Raw genomic sequence first — 6,215 nt, 5'->3', positions numbered from 1 at the left:
TGATCTCCATGTATAATACATAAGGGGGATATGATCTCCATGTATAATACATAAGGGGGGATATGATCTCCATGTATAATACATAAGGGGGATATGATCTCCATGTATAATACATAAGGGGGATATGATCTCCATGTATAATACATAAGGGGGATATGATCTCCATGTATAATACATAAGGGGGATATGATCTCCATGTATAAATACATAAGGGGGGGTTATGATCTCCGTGTATAATACATAAGGGGGGGATATGATCTCCATGTATAATACATAAGGGGGATGTGATCTCCATGTATAATACATAAGGGGGGATATGATCTCCATGTATAATACATAAGGGGGGATATGATCTCCATGTATAATACATAAGGGGGATGTGATCTCCATGTATAATACATAAGGGGGGGTTATGATCTCCGTGTATAATACATAAGGGGGGGATATGATCTCCATGTATAATACATAAGGGGGATATGATCTCCATGTATAATACATAAGGGGGGATATGATCTCCATGTATAATACATAAGGGGGATATGATCTCCATGTATAATACATAAGGGGGATATGATCTCCATGTATAATACATAAGGGGGGATATGATCTTCATGTATAATACATAAGGGGGGGATATGATCTCCATGTATAATACATAAGGGGGGATATGATCTCCATGTATAATACATAAGGGGGGATATGATCACCATGTATAATACATAAGGGGGGATATGATCTCCATGTATAATACATAAGGGGGGATATGATCTCCATGTATAATACGTAAGGGGGGATATGATCTCCATGTATAATACATAAGGGGGATATGATCTCCATGTATAATACATAAGGGGGGATATGATCTCCATGTATAATACATAAGGGGGGATATGATCTCCATGTATAATACATAAGGGGGGATATGATCTCCATGTATAATACATAAGGGGTGATATGATCTCCATGTATAATACATAAGGGGGGATATGATCTCCATGTATAATACATAAGGGGGGATATGATCTCCATGTATAATACATAAGGGGGGTATGATCTCCATGTATAATACATAAGGGGGATATGATCTCCATGTATGATACATAAGGGGGATATGATCTCCATGTATAATACATAAGGGGGGGGATATGATCTCCATGTATAATACATAAGGGGGGATATGATCTCCATGTATAATACATAAGGGGGGATATGATCTCCATGTATAATACATAAGGGGGGTATGATCTCCATGTATAATACATAAGGGGGATATGATCTCCATGTATGATACATAAGGGGGATATGATCTCCATGTATAATACATAAGGGGGGGGGATATGATCTCCATTTATAATACATAAGGGGGGATATGATCTCCATGTATAATACATAAGGGGGGATATGATCTCCATGTATAATACATAAGGGGGGATATGATCTCCATGTATAATACATAAGGGGGGATATGATCTCCATGTATAATACATAAGGGGGGATATGATCTCCATGTATAATACATAAGGGGGGATATGATCACCATGTATAATACATAAGGGGGGATATGATCTCCATGTATAATACATAAGGGGGGATATGATCTCCATGTATAATACATAAGGGGGGGATATGATCTCCATGTATAATACATAAGGGGGATATGATCTCCATGTATAATACATAAGGGGGATATGATCTCCATGTATAATACATAAGGGGGGATATGATCTCCATGTATAATACATAAGGGGGATATGATCTCCATGTATAATACATAAGGGGGATATGATCTCCATGTATAATACATAAGGGGGATATGATCTCCATGTATAATACATAAGGGGGATATGATCTCCATGTATAATACATAACAGGGATATGATCTCCATGTATAATACATAAGGGGGATATGATCTCCATGTATAATACATAAGGGGGGATATGATCTCCATGTATAATACATAAGGGGGGATATGATCTCCATGTATAATACATAAGGGGGGGATATGATCTCCATGTATAATACATAAGGGGGATATGATCTCCATGTATGATACATAAGGGGGATATGATCTCCATGTATAATACATAAGGGGGGGGGATATGATCTCCATTTATAATACATAAGGGGGGATATGATCTCCATGTATAATACATAAGGGGGGATATGATCTCCATGTATAATACATAAGGGGGGATATGATCTCCATGTATAATACATAAGGGGGGATATGATCTCCATGTATAATACATAAGGGGGGATATGATCTCCATGTATAATACATAAGGGGGGATATGATCTCCATGTATAATACATAAGGGGGGATATGATCACCATGTATAATACATAAGGGGGGATATGATCTCCATGTATAATACATAAGGGGGGATATGTTCTCCATGTATAATACATAAGGGGGGGATATGACCTCCATGTATAATACATAAGGGGGGATTGCTGTAGGAAAGTCCTGGATTCTTTCTTGGATACACAGAATATAACTGGATATAACATGTATAGGGAAAGTTGATCCAGGGAATATCCGATTGCTTCTCGGGGGGTCAGGAAGGAATTTTTCCCCTGCAGGAGGAGATTGGATCGTGCTTTGCTGGGTTTTTGCCTTCTGGTGGATCAGCTGTGGGTGTCGGATTATAACTTTTATTTTTAATGGTACAACTAGATGGATGTCTTTTTTCAGCCAGACTAACTATGTAACTATGTAGGTCCCACACCGCTGCCTCCCATCTCCTGAGACTGCACTCAGTGACTTGGGTCTGAGACACTACAGACATATCCCTCCACCCGGCACAGCCAGCAGATAACAGAGAAGGTCCCCTGGAAGAGTCAGGCACAAGGCAGGAGACCCCAGTCACATGTCCTGGGTGCCTACATTATGCAATGCTTATAGGAACAATGAACATTTTTCTGCCAGCTGAACCCCAGAACCTCCATAAATCCAGTCTAGATACATAAATTGTGTCTGCAGCACAGAGAAGGAAGATTATCCGAGAGAAATCCAGGAATACAGGACGGGGAACACAGCTCAGGAAAGTGACCAGGGGATTACAGGCTGATATCACCCAGTCCCCGCCCTACTCTGGACCAATCAGTGAGCAGTATGGGTGGAGGAATGGATTTAGTGTTCATGACCCACCTGTGCTGATCTCTGTAGGAGTGTCCTCCTCTATAAATGTCCCCGTTATTCCATCCTCCTCCATAGACTGCTGATCATCCCTCACATACGCCTCTTCTTCTTCTGCTTTCACCTCAAATTCTATATCGATTGGATCTCCACTCTAAATCAAGGAAATGAGAGAAAATATCATCTGTAAAATTTAAGATCACATACAAATTCCACATATCATCTCCACAAGTCCATGTTCTAGATGCTCAATCCCACCAACCTTGCAACAATGAGGGATGGTGTGACCTTCCTGTGTGGAATCCCGGGAATACAGAGGACGGGGACATCTCTCTGGTGGGTTCCCATGACTGGATCCATCTGTAGGAAACACACACACTGACTGAATCCATTGTTTCTATGTGTTTATCAGATGATGGGGGATCTAGGTGGATCCTCCGTACTGCTCTCTCCTTTACAATAAAGTCTCCTCTTACCCGGTGATGTGAGGGGCGGCTGATTGTCCATCATGACGTCCTTGTAGAGATCCTTGTGTCCTTCTAAATACTCCCACTCCTCCATGGAGAAATAGACAGTGACACCCTGACACCTTATAGGAACCTGACACACACAATGATACAGTCACCATCCAGACACATCCCTTGTCTGTTACTGGAGAATGTCCCAGAATTCCCGGCACCGCTCACCTCTCCTGTCAGCTGATGGACCATCATGGTGGTCAGTTCCAGAATCTTCTGCTCTTTCTCCCTCTCAGGTATCAGAGAATGAGATGGAGGCACCATGGTGAGGCTCTGGGTTCTGCTCCATCCTCCTGAGATTGGCCACTAGACTTCTTCTTTACAACATAATCCTACAGATCAGGAGACAAATAAAACAATATCAACCACCTGACATCATCTAAATGTGTGCAAAAATAAAATGGTCTATTGACCAGAATAGACAAGAGTGATGTCATGTGACCTCCCAGAATCCTCCTCACCTCTCCGGTCAGGTCTGTGTTTTATTAATAGAGATGAGAGTGATGTCATGTGACCTCCCAGAATCCTCCTCACCTCTCCGGTCAGGTCTGTGTTTTATTAATAGAGATAAGAGCGATGTCATGTGACCTCCCAGAATCCTCCTCACCTCTAAGGACAGGTCTGTGTTTTTTTAATAGAGAAGAGTGATGTCATGTGACCTCCCAGAATCCTCCTCACCTCTCCGGTCAGGTCTGTGTTTTATTAATAGAGATAAGAGTGATGTCATGTGACCTCCCAGAATCCTCCTCACCTCTCCGGTCAGCAGGTAGATGATCTCCAGGGTGAGGTTTAGTATCTTCTCAGTCATGTGACTCCGGTCCTCCTCCATCCTCATTGGTGCCATCATGTGATCTATACAGGTCTCCTTGTAGACGGATAACTTTGGGAAATGAAAGTAAGAATGATTTGGATGGTATTGGTCACACAATAATAGGATGTGGATGTGAGGGGGGAATAGGAGGGTTGCTGGACATTGAAGAACTACTCCCCCCATGGGAAGACATTTTGTTTGGACTGTTTAGTGTTTACTACAATTTTGAGGTCCGGGGCCCCTTTTTTCTGTTGGGTTTGTTTGGTCTCTGAACTGGTTTTGATGAGTTTTAGATCTGCAGACAAGGTCGCTATAAAGCGACCTGGTCGCTTTTAGTCGCTATAAAGCCCCTTTCATTCTTTAACCCCAGATATTCCTAAAAGCACCTCAGATTTATATACATTTTTTGTTAAAAAGGAATGTTTCCTTCCTCCTGAGCAGCAATGTAAGGGGCTCTATGCTCCATACTCCTGACCCCGGCACTCCATCATTGTGTTGGCTGCATAGTGTAATGATTGCCCATTGGCTGCCTGTGTAGTGTCATCATTGCCCTTTGTAGGCCATGTATGGTCAGGATGGTCCTTGTCTTGTCTATTTATTGTCAGTGCTGTTTGTTTAGAGGACCATATTACTAGAATTTATCTCCACAATGAGGAGAATGTTCCGGCCCCGGAAGTGGGGGAATGTTCTGCCCCTGAAGGGGTTCATCTGGGTTCCCACACTATATATGTGTGTATCATCATCTGCTGGAGATAAAAGACGTCACAGTGACTATGGAGGAAGAGGACGGGCATGACTATGGAGGAAGAGGACAGACGTGACCATGGAGGAAGAGGACGGACGTGACTATGGAGGAAGAGGACAGACGTGACTACGGAGGAAGAGGACGGACGTGACTATGGAGGAAGAGGACGGACATGACTATGGAGGAAGAGGATGGATGTGACTATGGAGGAAGAGGATGGATGTGACTATGAAGGAAGAGGACGGACGTGACTATGGAGGAAGAGGATGGATGTGACTATGGAGGAAGAGGACGGACATGATGGGGGGGTTACTGGGTGTAAATAGGAAATAACATCTTATTACCTCCTCTGCTGCCACGTCCAGCAATGTCTCTGATCTGCTTCCTCCCCACTCACCTCTCCGAATGTCCCGTCTGTACCTGACATCACTTCCTGTCTGTAGCTGACATCACTTCCTGTCTGTACCTGACATCACTTCCTGTTTGTATTCCATAGAGAAGTCCTGTCTGGGGAGAAATGAGATCACCATCTTGTGGATTTCATAGGAACTGCAGCCGCAAGAAACATCCCTAATAACCATTCCTGCATTGTATCTACCTTACAGACATACCAGGGAAGATCAAAAAGAACTAAAAAAGTAAGAAACAATAAACCTAACTCTTATGCAACCAACTGTTTATATAATATATTTTACTACAGATAGAAAAGTCTTAAAGACACAGAACACAAGATAAAAACAAAATACCTAATAAAACAGAAACCTCCAAAACAGATCTTTTTGGGTAAAAAAAATGCAAAAATACATCCTAAAGTATAAGAATAAATATCAATCCACTGATAATGAAGATGTCAGACATAAATGACAAGGATGTAATGGTCACAGAGGAATGGTGGTGGAGATCTCTCACAGTAAGAACACTTCCTTGAATGGTTCTATAAATAAAGAATGAATCCTGGAGGGAATAAAGCTGTAAAGCAATAAATAATATATAAACTGGGC

The 6,215-nt window shown here is 42.0% G+C and overlaps 1 long non-coding RNA gene across 1 annotated transcript; it reads right to left on the bottom strand.

Annotated features, from left to right (window-relative positions):
* Window positions 1-3,831: 3,831 nt before the first annotated feature.
* Window positions 3,832-5,718, bottom strand: LOC149450106 (uncharacterized). The gene is made up of 3 exons (XR_016315308.1): window positions 5,559-5,718; window positions 4,410-4,538; window positions 3,832-3,990 (listed from the first exon to the last, which is right to left on the bottom strand). It is a non-coding gene; the product is annotated as an uncharacterized LOC149450106 (long non-coding RNA).
* Window positions 5,719-6,215: the final 497 nt, after the last annotated feature.

Source organism: Staurois parvus, unplaced genomic scaffold, assembly GCF_062004578.1.
Source record: "Staurois parvus isolate SC_StPar_1 unplaced genomic scaffold, SC_StPar_1.0 ptg000582l, whole genome shotgun sequence".
NCBI classification, from domain to species: domain Eukaryota; kingdom Metazoa; phylum Chordata; class Amphibia; order Anura; family Ranidae; genus Staurois; species Staurois parvus.
Note: the sequence above shows the minus strand (reverse complement) of the source record. Positions and strands in the feature narration are given on the sequence as shown.